General features: G+C 42.1%; 2 long non-coding RNA genes across 2 annotated transcripts in view; one reads left to right on the plus strand and one right to left on the minus strand.

The window, feature by feature from the left end:
- LOC134480614 (uncharacterized) overlaps positions 1-9,370 on the plus strand; it is a 35,243-nt gene extending 25,873 nt beyond the window's left edge. Inside the window, exon 3 of the long non-coding RNA XR_015629777.1 lies at positions 8,732-9,370. This is a non-coding gene — a long non-coding RNA (uncharacterized LOC134480614). The remainder of the gene's footprint in view (positions 1-8,731) is intronic.
- Positions 1-15,108, minus strand: part of LOC120094810 (uncharacterized) — a 68,452-nt gene that overhangs the window by 19,950 nt on the left and 33,394 nt on the right. The gene's annotated exons all lie outside the window — the stretch shown is intronic.

The following is a 15,108-nucleotide window of genomic DNA, read 5'->3' on the forward strand; positions in this document are numbered from 1 at the left end:
AATTCATTTTCTAATAATTTCTTTAAAGTTTCTTTGCAAGTCAGCATTAATCTGGAACTACCATTGTGCAGTCATTACATTGTTTCCAAGATGAGAACACACAACATGTACCTGGGCCATTAGGGCTGTGCTGTGCTGTGCCCCTATGCTCAATTTCCAATTGTTTAAGAATCATTACATCAAGGGACATCTAGTTTCACAGAATCCACCAGAGCAGAAGGAGAGAGAAGTAGGACAGTCAGATATAATAGAATAATTATGCACTCCAAGGCCAACTGAAAGGCAGTCATGCACAAATGAAATCCATGCAGCCGTTGTCCAGGGCTAAGGTTAGGGGAAATGGGAACAACCAGTCTTTACAAAGAGCTGCTGTGGGCTACTGAGATGTCTCCATCCTGGCCTACTGCTGGCAGTCCCTGTCATCGTATGCTGTCCCAGCAGTTATTATTAACAGCAAATATAGACATATAAGCAAATACACACCACGTTTATCCTCAGAATCTGGGATACTTCAGGATGATTTTTACAAGTTCAATCCGATTTTCTGCAAATTTCATGACATCATTTTTTTAAACAGCTGAGTAATACTCTGTTGTAGAAATATACTACATTTTCTGCATCCATTCTCCCGCTTAGGGATGTCTAGGTTGCTTTCAATCCCGGCGATTATGACTAGATCAGCAATGAGCATGCTTAAGCACACGACTTTGGGTCTACACCCAAGAGTTGGTATAACTGGATCCTGAGGTGTAGGGAGGTCCCTGTGCCCACTGTGCTTCAAGGACATCAGGAACGTTAAGCAAGCAGGATCATCCTCCGAAAGGAGAGGATATATAACCTATTTTTCCATCTAGAAGGCTGGGAGTTGTAAGTGAGTAACAGTCTGCTGATCTGCATTATCTGAAGGGCTAGGCCATATCAAGCTCCCAGAACCAGGCCTGGAAATGGCTAATAGCCCAAATGACCTTTAAAATATGTGTATGACCAAGACCATGTCAGATCCCTCCCTAGGTCCTTAAGCTAATGTTTAGTTTTGAACTGATTTTGCCTCCTTAAGCACCAGGGATTGTATTACCCCAGAGAACTGTTTCTCGAACTATATTATGTTTAAATATGCTGTCAATAAACCAGCTGGCACCACACTCTGAAGTTTGATACGGCCTTGCTGACTGAGTCAGGCCGAAGTGAGTTTTCATTCTTGCCTCTTTGTGGATGACTGTCTTGCTGCTAACCATGAAGCTTGCAGGGATACCTCATACCTCAGACACATCCTGAGGTAGATCTATTCCCGTCCTCAGGAAGCACTGACACATTGGTTCCCATAGTGGCTGTAAAAATCTTCACTCCCACCAGCAATGGATGAGTTCTCTCACTCCACACCCTAGTCAGCATTAGCTGTCACTTGTTCTGTTGATCTTTACCAACAAGACATGTACAAGGTGAAATCTCAAAGTAGTTTTGATTTGCATTTCAGGGGTAGCCAGCAATATTGAACATTGCCTCTTCTAACTGCCTTCCCTGTGTCCAAGTGTTTGGGTATGTTGTGTTTTCATTTCCATTTAATTATAATTTTTTTTTACTCCCTTCCTTTTTTTTAAGATTTATTTATTTTTATGTATATGAGTACACTGTAGCTGTTAGACACACCAGAAGGGGACATTGGATCCCATTACAGATGGTTGTGAGCTACCGTGTGGTTACTGGGAATTGAACTCAGGACCTCTAGAAGAGCAGTCAGTCCTCTTAACCGCTGAGCCATCTCTCCAGCCCTTGAATCCCTTCTTGATCCATTTTTCCAGTTTTTAATCTTTCCATGGTATAATGGTTTGCATATACTTGGACCAAGGAGTGGAACTATTAGAAGGTGTGGCCTTGTTGGAGGAAGTGTGTCACTGTGGGGGTGGGCTTGGAGACCCTCCTCCTAGCTGCCTGGGGATGCTCAGTCTGTTCCTGGCTTCCTTCGGGTGAAGATGTAGAACTCAGCTCCTCCTGCACCATGCCTGCCTGGGTTCTGCCATGATCCTGACTTAATGACAACAGACTGAACCTCTGAATCTGTAAGCCAGCCCCAGTTAAATGTTGTCCTTCATAACACTTGCATTGGTCATGGTGTCTGTTCACAGCAGTAAAACCCTAACTAAGACACATGGGTTTCCATACTCTTTGTCGCTGCTACTGTTGTCTATTTTTGATATCCAGTTCAATTCATGAGGTCCGATAGAATAAAGGCTGTTTTAAGGTTTTTATATCTTGTTTTTAATTCAAGTATGTGGTCAATTTTGCAGAAAATCCCATGAGCTTTTAACAAGAAAGCAAATTCTTTTGTGTCTGGGTGAATTGTTCTGCAGATATCTTCCCAGACCTGTTTGATTTATGATGTTATTTAATTCCAGCATTTCTCTGTTTAATTTTTTTTTCTGTGAATGACCTTTCTGTTGGAGAGAGAAGGGTATTAAAGTCACCTACTATTACTCTGTGAATGTGAAAATGTGGTTTTAGCTGTAGTGATTTTTCTTTTATGAATTGAGTATTCTTATGTTCAGGGCATAAATTGTAGTATCCTCTTGGATGTTTTTTCTTTAGTAAATACGTGGTGTCTTCTGACCATTTTTGGTTTGGTCTATTTTGTCAGGTAGCAAAATGGCCCCATGGGCTTACTTCTCGGTGCCATTTGCTTGGAATGCCATTTTCTATCCTTTTACCTTGAGGTTACGTCTACCTTTGATGGTGACATATGTTGAGACGTGTTTCTGGGATGTGGAGGAAGGATGGGTCATGTTTTCTGATGCGATCTGTTTCTGTGTCTTTATTGGGGAACTGACACCATCAATGTTGAGAGTTCTCAATGAGCAGTTTTTATTGATTCCTGTTATTTGATTTTTGGGGGTGTAGTTTTCCCATTTTTGAATGACTGGTCGGGGATTATTTATTCCTTGTATTTCCTTGGCTGTGGTTAATTCTTCAGAATGAAAATTTCCTCCTACTCCCTTCAGTAAAGCTAGATTGATGGAGAGAAATTGCTTAAATTTGGTTTTAATCCTGGGTTTTATTTTCTCTGTTGATCATGATTGGTACTTTTTGTGCACACACAGTATTCTGACTGACATCTGTGTCTTTCAGAGTCTGTGGGACCCCCTGCTTAGGCTCCTCAGCTTTTAGAGTCTCCATGGAGGAATCGGGTGTTATTCTAGTAGACCCGCCTTTATACTACTTTGTCTTTTTCTCTTTTAGTTTTTAGTATCTTTCTTTGTTGCGTACATTTAGTGTTTTATTATGTGATATGGGGAATTCTTTTCTGGTCCAGTCTATGTGGTATTCTGCATGGTTCTTGTGCCTTGATAGGCATTTCCTTTAAGGTGGGAAAATTTCTTTCTATGATTTTGTTAATGTATTTTCTGTGCTTTTCATTTAGGCTTCTTTTTCTTCCTCTATCCCTATTATTTGTAGATTTAGTCTTTTCATAGTGTTCTAGATTTCCTAGGTATGGTATACCTATTTGTTTGTTTGTTTGTTTGTTTGTTTGTTTGTTTTTTAAAGCTTAACATTTTCTTTGAATGGAATGTCTGTAGAAGAAATCCTTGTTATTCAGTTTGGAATGCTGTTTCAAAGATAAGCACTAAGTTTAATTGTATCTCAAACCTCATAAACTTAGAATGAATGAAGTTGATGCTTTCAAAGTAGATAATATCTAACTCCTCATTTATCCAATTCTAATTCATCAGCAAGAAAGTAAAATGTACTTGGGTACAAAAATATTAAGGAATGTTATTGAAAGGGAGGGGCTATTTGACAGAAGTAACTACAGAAATAAAATAGGTTATGTTAGAAACTAACATAAGAACATTGGTTTACTTTCTTTTCATAGACCTTAAAGTACACTGAGTAAGAGAATTTTACTTAAGTGCTTTAAAGAGAATTCTAACAAGGTGCCTCATAAAACATGTAGGAATCAGAGATTTGCACATGCCTGTAATCTTAACGCTTAACACATGGGCTCATTGACAGCCAGTGAGATGCCTCATTGGTAAGAGAGCTTAAAACCTGCCAAACCAAACTTCATCTCAGCACCGACAAGGTAGATGGAGAGAACTGTCTTCTTTTTTTTTTTTTTTTTGGTTCTTTTTTTCGGAGCTGGGGACCGAACCCAGGGCCTTGCGCTTCCTAGGTAAGCGCTCTACCACTGAGCTAAATCCCCAGCCCCGAAAACTGTCTTCTAATCACCCCTCTCTCTCTCTCTCTCTCTTTCTCTCTCTCTCTCTCTCTCACGCACGCACGCACGCACACACACACACACACACACAGAAAGACAGAGAGACAAAGACAGAGACAACGGGAGACAGACATATATATGTGCATGCACACACAAATAAACAAATGTAAATTTTAAGTCATAATTTAAAAGATAGATTTAGGAAAATCAAAACTCTGAGGCCTGCCTCAGCTACACTGCAAGTCTGAGACCACGTGATCAACATGAGAACCTGGCTCAAAAAACCAAACCAACAAAAAAAAGCAGAAAAACAAAACAAGCAAAACCAAGAAATATGCAGGAAGAATAGTCATACAGGAGCTAATCCGCTCGCCTTTGGAGACACTGACATCTACAATAGGCCATCATCTCTGGCCCCACTTGGCTGGGATTGGGACCCATTAGGTTCTTCCCAGTGTTAGATTTCACTGGCTCAACAAAGTCTTGTGCATACCTACCCTATTCTATGTCCAGAGAACGGAGTCTCTCTCCGCACCAGGCTGCTCAAGGTTGTTAGAAGGCTGCCTCTAAGTCACCAGGGCTGGCACTAAGCTAGGCTACACCACAAGGACCTGCACTATGTCAGGGGTGGACCAGTGTCTGTGCCATAGCTGATGGGATCCTGGCTATCAGCAGTTAGACATTTAACGAGGAAGAAAACTGTAAGGGAAAATGCCTTCACTTCCCAGAGGAGACGCTGCCGTTCCTCTAAAGACTCCTACTGAACCTTCAATGTTCTTCTCTTTTCCTTTCAACTCTAACTCCTCAGAGGACCTTCTAGGAGCCTGGTCAACGAGCCTCTCTGAGTCATTCTTTCAGGTGATGATGTATAATGTGCCTCAAGATAGTGCAGAACTGAGCATGCGCGGTAGTAGTTCCCGTCTACTCTGTCCCTTTTTCAAAAAGTGCCCTGAGCCCTTGAGCCGAATGCATCTAGAAACAACCTGTGTCTTCCATCTTTTCTTCCTAAATATTTGATCTATGACCTTAATCTGAGCATGCTCAGAAATCTGCTCATCCTACTCGTACACCCTTCCTACATGAACAGAAGAGAACCGCTATCCATGCTTTCTCTGCCCAGGGAGGACACGGACTGCGAATAACCCCAGTGCTTTCCTTATTTGCCCAAAGTATTGGGTCTTTCCCTATTCTTTCATCTTCAGCTGTGTCCATTGGCTTTGCACTCACCGAGAGGAAGTCCCATTACATTTGGTTCCCTTGGAGCGCAGTTTCTGGCTGAACCAGAGGCAAGTATGGTGGCTTTATCTTTAAAGCAACAGCACTGGGACAGCTGTGATACCAGCGACTGAGAGAAGTGTGGTACAGACCGGTCCTTTGGAACAACGGCCAGCTTCCTACAGGACTTACAACACTGAGAGTGAAGGTAGCCTGTCCCCAATCCTACTGACCAGCATCAGGGGAAAGTCCTGTCTCTTGGCTTACATAGTTCTATCCCTTCACTTCACACCCAGGACCCCGGGGATGAGGGTTACGTGCTCAGCTCCAGGTTTTGCTATGGTAGGCCTGGTACTGAGATTTAAGTCTAAGCCCTGGATCCAATTCTCTCTCCAGCTGCACGGAGTTGTAAGAGGGCCATGTGGAGCTTCTTTCCTTCCTGCCTTCCTGCCTTCTTCAGTGAGTCTTTCTTTCCCTTTTTTTTTTTTCTTTTTTTCGGAGCTGGGGACCGAACCCAGGGTCTTGCGCTTGCTAGGCTACCACTGAGCTAAATCCCCAACCCCGAGTCTTTCTTTCCTTCCTACTCACGAAACCCAGGCACCATCGTCTCTTACCTGTCTTCCTTTCCTGCGACAGTGCACAAACGGCTGTGTAAATTACATGTCTGAGAGAGAACTGGCACAGAATCCGACTTAGTCACCATCTCACTCTGCTTCCAGGAAGATTATTGTTGTTGTTGTCGTCGTCGTCGTCGTTGTTAAGAAGGCTTACCTTTACCACTGAACACAGAAATTCAGATGCTCATTGGTATTAAATATCCCAGGGGATAAGAGTAAGAGACCCATGGGTCTGATCTCCAACATTTCGATGCTTTCCTTCCAAAACCCTAAGTCTGCCATTTTTTATGATGTGAAGTTTGTATATAAATCTTTGTCTCTGGTAGAATTAGGAGCTCAACAACTAAGAATCTGCAGACAAGACAATCTGTTATTTCTCCTCCCCAGGCTAATCTGTCTACTGTCTGCTGAGTTCCAGGCCCCAGTCACAGTGAGACATCTTTTCCCATAGGAAAAGGCTGTCAAATTCTTCAGCACGTTCATGCATTTGAGCACGGTCCCGTGTTAACACACAAAACACAACTTGCTAGCAGGGCCTATTTCTACAATTTAGGTAGCAAAAATGAACTTATCACTGGGAATAAAAGGCTCTACGGAGGAAATAAAAGTGGATACGTTTCAAGCTGTGCTTCCTAGTTTATAGCACGGTACTCACTGATTTTCTGTCAACAGCAGTCCAAGGTTCCAAGTTAAAGACAAAATAACCTTGTCAATTGTTTTAAGTGGAGATATTACAAAATATAAGTGCTGTACTATTGAGATGACAGTTTACGAGAATAATGACTCAATTTAATTGGACAAAATTTATGCAGTATTTTATGAACAAATCAGAGTAGAGTTGTTTTATTGAATGGTTTATTACGTAGTTAGTATAGTCTCTAAAGACAGGAAAAGCTTCTACAGTTACAAAATGAGAAGGAATGTTTCTCTGAATTACAGAGTCAAGTACACAGTGGGTACCACCTCAGCTCGGTGACTTAAGTCTCACATCGGACATAGAGAAGCACACAAAAGGAAAACGTCAGAAACAAGCGCACACAAACAATGGAGAGGAGGAAAAGAAGGGCAGTGGGCGGAGTTAAAGCTGCCAGCGGTTCTGTGGACACATGTGGGTGTCACAACAGCTGTGCTGGTGCCCCGTGAGGGGTGCGCCTCTGGCAATGGATTTGACCAGCTCTGTTAAACATCATTGGCATTCTGAACGACAGTTTTGGTTTTTGGTTTTCAGGGTTTTTTTGTTTTTGTTTTTGTTTTTTTTGTTGTTTTGTTTTGTTTTTTTTAGTGCTGAAAACATATCTATTTAGAATTTTGTTAGCCACCAGGAGGCAGCTGAACATACAACACGCACAGACATACATATACACATACATACATACACATACATACACACACATAAATACACATATATACATACACGCATACACATATATATGCACACATACATACACACACATACACACACACACATATATATATACACACATACATACACATACATACACACACACTCACAGCCTCTTTCGGTCAGTCCTTACCAAGGTGTTGACTTTGGCCATATCATTGTAGTATCTGGTTCTTGCTAGCCTTCACACACACACACACACACACACACACACACACACACACACAGTGAACACAAGTGTGTCGTTGTCTTCTCTTTTCTTTGTGGTTGACTCAGTGGACAGGGAGAACGTGATGGCGGCATACTGGTTAAGCTTGCTTCTTTTCAGCACACTCTTAAGGGTACTTGGGGAGCCTCCAAGAACTGCAGGGTCTCGGGCAGCTAGAAGGTGGGCAGTGTTCAGATCATTTATCTTTTGCAGCTGAGGATACCTCTCAGCACAGCTATCTTGGCTTTTGAAGCAAAGTGAAGTAAGACTCCTTCTAACGGTACAACATTCATTATAGTGGCGAATTCTCATGCATGATTTGAGCATACTGAGAAGCTGGCTCTGGAAGCAAGATTTCACCTACTCCATTTCAGAGTCAAGCTCGTTTGTCTTCCAGAGTCCTCAAAGGCCATTTGTGTGAGGATAAACTGCTCCTATCACTAACATTGTCACGGGGAAGAAGAGAACAAGGACAGCCCAAGAATAAAAACATCTTGTCCTTGGAGGGAAACTATTGGCAACAGATGTTAGTGTTTTCGTCCCACGACGCAAAAGTGCCTGCAGAGGGAAAGAGAAGCTGGAACTTCAGCCACAGAACGCTCATCTGTGGCAAGAAAGCTCAACGGGGGATTCCAGCTGCCTTAACTGTCCCAGTTGTGTTGGATGTTCTGATGGCTGGATTTTATTTGTCTGTCTGTCTGTCTAACATTTATTTGTACTGTGTATCTATCACTCACTATTTTCTCTTACTTTGGCTTGCCATAAACTCACTCATTCAAACCCCCAAAGCTTCCACAACGCATCCGTGGACTAATGTAAAAATCTCCAAGCAGCTCAACTGTGGCTGCTTTCCATCTTCAGAAATTCAGAAACAGGCATTCAGGAGCTGCTTTTACTAAAGAAAAAAAAAAAAAAAACCTTGACTCCCTGCTCGGGCTACAAGGACGCTAAATGCGTGATAAAGCCTGGTGTCCCTGCCTTCATTGCTTTCTGTCTTCTCTGCTTTGGGTCGCCTGTTTACCTCTGCACATAGGCATGTCAATTCCTCAAGAAGTGTCTAACTGTTCATCCTTTTTCAGGGCTGGAGGCTGAGAGGAAAGTCACTGTCTTAATCATGTGAAGTCACCTCAGACTTCGGAAACAGCAGAGCTTTATATCACAAAACCCTAGATTACTCAGCAAACAGAAGCAGTCGTTTCTGGCAACCAGACTGATGCCCCTACGTAAACAAGAATCACTTTGCATAATCAAACTGGAAGTGGTGATCAAGCTCTCCAAAGGACTGCTTAATTGTGTGTACCTCTCTTTTTACTTAAACCTAAATCTCCTGTATGTACCCCAAAGGATGGACTTGAGGTCACTGGGCCTCTTCAACTGTTCCTGTTCGCCACACGAGTGTAGTGAATAATTGACTGTGTTTCAGTGTTGCTTATCTCTGTGGTTAGTGTAACAGGAAGTGTGGCTGGTTTAGCTTGTCATGGCTACCGGGGCACACACTTGTACATCAAACACGCCAATTATGGTCTGACTTCACAGAAAAGTATATAACAAAAATCATACACGTGTAGAGCCCAGGGAATTAACGATACAGCATACAAGTGGGTGTTTTATAAATGTTTAAAACTATGTTTAGAAACGTGTAGGTGCCTGTTGGATGGGGATGGGAGTCAGTGAACGAATGAAAAGCTCTAGTTAATTAAAATCATTTTGTTATCTGATAACAGTGTAAGATTGGCCCCCTCCCCCGTGTGTGTGTGTGTGTGTGTGTGTGTGTGTGTGTGTGTGTGTGTGTGTGATGTGTGTAGATGCCTGTCTGTGGAAGGTCTGAAGTTACAGATGGTGTGTGCTGTCTAGTCTGAGGCAAATATGAGTGACTAGAGACCATGGCCCTGGGACATAATTCAAGTCGCCCCAAATTCTATGTTCTAACATGGAAACCGCATGAGCTTTTATAGAGGTTGTGGAACTAAAAAAACACATACAAGGCATCTTCCAAGTCCATTGGCTGTCATTATATAGGTGGTTACAGTACAAGGGAATCCCTCTGCTACATTTTTAAATGTTACAAGACACTGTCTGGAGCTTCAGTGTTGGTGGAAGCTGCTAGTCAATGAGATTGATACTTCCGAAGGGTTTACCTGACAGATGCATGAAGGTTTCATCAGACAGGGGACTAATGTTAGCCCAGAATGGTTTGGCTGTGAATCTGCTACATTCCAGCTCTCTATAGTCAAGAATTTCTAATAAGTCAATCAGCCTTGTAGAATATACAAAGTGTTATCTTTTTTTCTGGGAACTTTACTTAACAAGTTTCTTCTTGTTGTTGTTTCGTAGTTGTCTAACTTAGAGTTACTATTGCTGGAACAAAATAACATGACCAAAAGTAATTTGGAGAGGAAAGGTTTATATCACTCACAGTTCCATAAAACATCTTATCAAGAACAGAGAGGAGGACAGGAATTCGTGAAGGGCGGGAACCTTGCTTTGCATGGCTAGCCCAGCCTGTTTTCTTATAGAGTCAGCACAGGGATGGCTCTATCCACAGTGGGATGGGCCCTCCTCCCAGTCAGTCACTGAATAAGAAAATGCTCTACAGCTAGATCTTGTGGAGGAAAGTTCTCAACGGGGATTCCCTCCTCTGAGATGACGCTAGCCTGTGTCAAGTTGACATAGATTAGCCAGCACAGTGGCATTAGTGATAGAATCAGGAGCAAGTGCTTTTACCACTAACCCCTCTTCCTGAGATTTCTCATTTACGTAAAACAAATACAGATTGTTTAAATGTCCCGACTTAAATAAATTTAGCTCATCAGTGTCTCTTATTGTCCTTTGAGATTAGAAATGAAATTTCAGTCTTATGGTTTTTGACATTATTGTTACACCCACCTGCTCCTCCATTTCACATTTTTATTAGTTTATGACAGTAACTGTGCACACCAAATTTTCAATTATTAAAACATTTTCTCCCATAAATTATCGTTTTCTATCAAACCTCTGTATGGAAATTATTTGTAACTAATTTTACTAATTAAGGAAATATAAGAGGAGAGTGATGTGATAATTGGTATATTGGAAATTATCCTTATTAATCTTACTGTTAAAAGACAGCCGTCAATAAAATGTTACAGTTATGTTCACAGAAGGAACACAATATGAGGAACATTACATAAGAATTAAAGGGTTGCAGCATTAGGAAGATTGGGTATCGTTATGCTAAGTAGAATTGGAAATTTTTCTCCGTCCTTACTATCTTCCTTCCTGTTTGGTCAAGTTTCTCATCAGTAAGACTCTTACTTGTAGTACGAGTCCATTTAGGTCAGATTAGTTGGAATCTCCTTGTGTTTTGTGTTACTAATTTCTATCCAGGGTCTCCTTAATCTATTCATAAATGCCCTTCATGAATGCTCATAAGTAAGTCTTTGCTGCATTCTCTTTCCTGGTGTATTACCCCTGTTGCAACAGTCTTCAATAAGCTCGTCCACACGCTTTTATCACGTGTCAGAAGAGCATTTTCTTACCATCTACCAGAGAGGAATACGCATGTTTTTCTCTATGTACATTAAGGCTCTGTAAGAAAAGAATGGTTAGCAGAAGAAAATTCACATAAAGGTGCATTGTTTCCCGTGAATTGGGAGATGAAGGGCCAGAAAGACAGAATAATCTGAATAATTTTAAAGCACACTGATGAGAAACAGAGTTAAGAGCAGTGTGGGCATACGCTAAACCATAGTGGGCTAGAGTAAGAGGACAGTGGGCATGCGCTAAACTGTCGTGAGTTAGAGTAAGAGGACAGTGGGCATGCGCTAACCATAGTGGGCTAGAGTAAGAGCAGTGTGGACATGCACTAAACCATAGTGGGCTAAAATAAGAGCAGAGTGGACATGCGCTAAACCGTAGTGGGCTAGAATAAAAGTAGAGTGGGCCTGCGCTAAACCGTGGTGGGCTGGATTAGAGCAGAGTGGGCATGCGCTAAATCGTCATACATTAAAGGAACCTTAGGGAAGCCAGCTGTTTTAGAGTCCTGTTTTACATACAGCCATCGTCACTGGCAAGATTGTTCTAGTATTCTACTGTTGATCAATCCAACCTCATAAACTTCAAAAGTGAAAGGGACTATTGGGTATTTTATGATTCAAAATTCAGGAAACAGATTTTGTGTTTTTAGGTCTTGGGTGTCTGTGTGTCCTTGTTTCTTGTAATTTTCTTTTTATTATGGTTTGCTTGTTTGCCTGTGTCTTTTTAAAGGAAGAGAGAAAGCATGGAGTTGGATGAGTGGGTGGGTAGGTGGCTAGGAGGATCTGAGACAGGACAAACCGTAATCGGAATACATTGTATGAAAAAAGTTATTTTCAATGAAATATATGAAGACCAAAAAAATTCAGGAAACAGATTTAAGTCTGTGCTCCAAAGAAGGCAGGGGACTGGGGGCTACAATTGAGCAGTCAGTGTTGACTTATTTCAAGACACTAATCATTCTTTTGTGGGGAAACGTCTACTGCTGTCGAGAACAGGCATGGCTTGACAGGAGCTATGTGACTGATAAGGAAAAACTCCCACATACACTCAGTAAAATTATCCGTGAAACCAGAGTCCAGGAACACGTCTTACCATTCCGAACATAAATCACGCCTAATTATACACTCACGAACCTCGTGGGAAAGGCTTTTTCCATGTTGCCTTCATCCAGATTCCCCCTTTTCTTTCAGGATATGGGGGAGGCACCTCTCAAATGAAAGTCATGGGACTTTGCTCAGGGGAGGAGCAGGTAAACCCTTCTTATCTTATGTATATGAGTACACTGTAGCTGTCTTCAGACACACCAGAAGAGAACATCGGATCCCATTACAGATGGTTGTGAGCCACCCTGTGGTTGCTGGGAATTGAACTCAGGACCTCTGGAACCACTGAGCCATCTCTCCAAGGCACTGAGGAGTTGGTGTGTGAGGATCAGTGAGCAGTTTTCATTCCCATCCTGCCATCATTGGTCCGCACATCTCTAAATGCTGCTTTCTAGCTTCCTTTGCTCTCTCCGTTCTGCTCACTGCAATTGATGACTGCTGTCGCTTCTGTCCTGAAGCTGTAAATACAGTATGCACTCCTAAATATTCTTTAGATCTTATTTTTAAAAAAATCAGTTAAATCTGAGGAAAAAGTAACACTGACTTCTGTGAAAGTGTTAGAACTCTCAGGGTGGCACATAGGAGACGAGAGGCTGCCTGGATGGCGATTCTTCACTTGACAGTAATAACGGGGAGGCATGGACAGTTTACCCTAATGCAGCAGTCTCAACCTGTGGCTGGAAACACCTTCAGGATCAAAGGATCCTTCAACGGGGGTCCTCTAAGAACATTGGAAAACACTGGTATTTACATTACCATTGATAACAGTAACAAAATTACAATTATGAAGTAGCAATGAAAATCTTTTCCGGGATGGGGGGGGGGGTCACCACAACATGAGGAGCTGTATCAAAGGGCCACGGCATCAGGAAGGATGAGAACTTCTGCTCTGAAGGGAGCAAGGATAAAGGACACATTAGAGAAAGACAAGTAGGACAGATGCTGCAGAAAACCAGAGAAGAGACGAAGGTACTCCAGCAGAGGCAGGCAGAGAGATCTTGCCTCCTCCAAAGAATGGAGCGGCAGTGTGTGTGTGTGTTGAAGGATGAAAAGGATAATGACCACAGTTAATCTTTCTTAATTAAAGCTCTTCAGTGGTGCACACAGCTATGGTCTGAGGCTGCAGGGATAGATGAATTGAATTCAAAGTAAGTGAACTCTTGAATGATGCCTGGGGTTCCAGTGGTAGATATGCAAATTTTAGCATATCTACCAAAATTTGTCCACTGGAAAAATTGCTATGTAAAAAGCACTATTTTTCCTATACATCATATATATGTATATATATATTCCTATATATCATACACACATACCTATATATATTTATATATATACATATATACATGTATATATATATGTATCCTACATCACATTTTTTCAGCCTAGTATTTCCATGCTGTTGAGCCTTACAGGCAGTGACTACCTACAAGCACTTTGAGAGAGAGAGAGAGAGAGAGAGAGAGAGAGAGAGAGAGAGAGAAAGGAGAAGAGGAGAGAAGAGAAGAGAAGAGAAGAGAAGAGAAGAGAAGAGAAGAGAAGAGAAGAGAAGAGAAGAGAAGAGAAGAGAAGAAACTCAGTGCAGACATTGGTCCATCTTTTGTGTGGTGGAGGAGCTGCAGGATCAAATAGGAAAGGACAACAAGGACGCCTTTTCAAAGACTTCTGCTCAAACTGGCTTCATGGTCAGGTCGTGGCTGGTTCCTTGGAGTCAGATTAACAGGATGAACCTGAAAGGTTCACTGCTAGGGATAGGGAATAGGGTACTGGTGCCTATTGTGAGGTAATTGATTCTGCATGGGTACTGGCCCAGTTCTGGGCAAGGGGTGCTATAGCTACAAGGCTCACTGTTGCTAGAATCTTGAAAATATCCCAGTTACTCTGGAGGAATTTCAAAGACGACCAAGAAAAGTTAAGTAAATTTAAGGCTAATAGACCTTATATCAGCAGTTTAAGATCAACACTTCTTAAATGATTAATATGTGTTGGCGTAGAATAGATAAGGCATTTGGACCAAAGTTTGAGGCAATCAGAGAGACGTGTAACCTGGAGACACAGACACACGAAGCTTCTGTTCTGCTTCCTCTATCCCCACCACCTTCAATCCCAAGTGAAGATCGGTGCGTTTAAAATCAGAAGATACTTGAGTTCTTAAAATGCTATTTTAAAGACACTTTGTTATCTCTTTCTCAAACTTGCAATCCTCCTGCCTCAGCCTCCCATATAGCGGACCTTGTTAACAGAACTCCCAGCCATGAAGTCTGGTGGGATAGTATTAATAGTCAACAGAGTGGGCTGGAGAGATGGCTCAGTGGTTAGGAGCACTGACTGCTCTTCCAGAGGTCCTGAATTCAATTCCCAGCAACCACATGGTGGCTCACAACCATCTGTAATGGGATCTGATGCCCTCTTCTGGTGTGCCTGAAGACAGCAACGGTGTACTCAGATACATGAAATAAATTAATAAATCTTTTTTAAAAAATAGTTAACAGAGCAAAATCTAGCACCCCCTCGTTAGAATAGAGCAGAAGAGGGTGAGTTTTAGAAAGAAGTTGTTTGTTATACGTTCCTCTTGGATAGCAGCTGAAGGCAAAGAGAGAAGGTAGGCCTTCTGGGATGTAGGACCAGTTCCCTGAAAATGGGATGTCTCTGAGGGTCAGTGCACTGGAGGTACAAAGGCTTTACTGCATGGAGCTATGGAGGGAGGATGTGCACTTGGCCCGTCACAAAGACCCATGTGCCTCTCATGTTCAGTCAGAGCATACAGTTCCAGCAAGGAATGCTGACCCAGGGAGAGAAATAAGGAAACACCAAAAACGATTGGCCTAAAGCCAGATCTC

This window comes from Rattus norvegicus, chromosome 9 (genome assembly GCF_021556685.1).
Source record: "Rattus norvegicus strain SHRSP/BbbUtx chromosome 9, alternate assembly SHRSP_T2T, whole genome shotgun sequence".
NCBI lineage: Eukaryota > Metazoa > Chordata > Mammalia > Rodentia > Muridae > Rattus > Rattus norvegicus.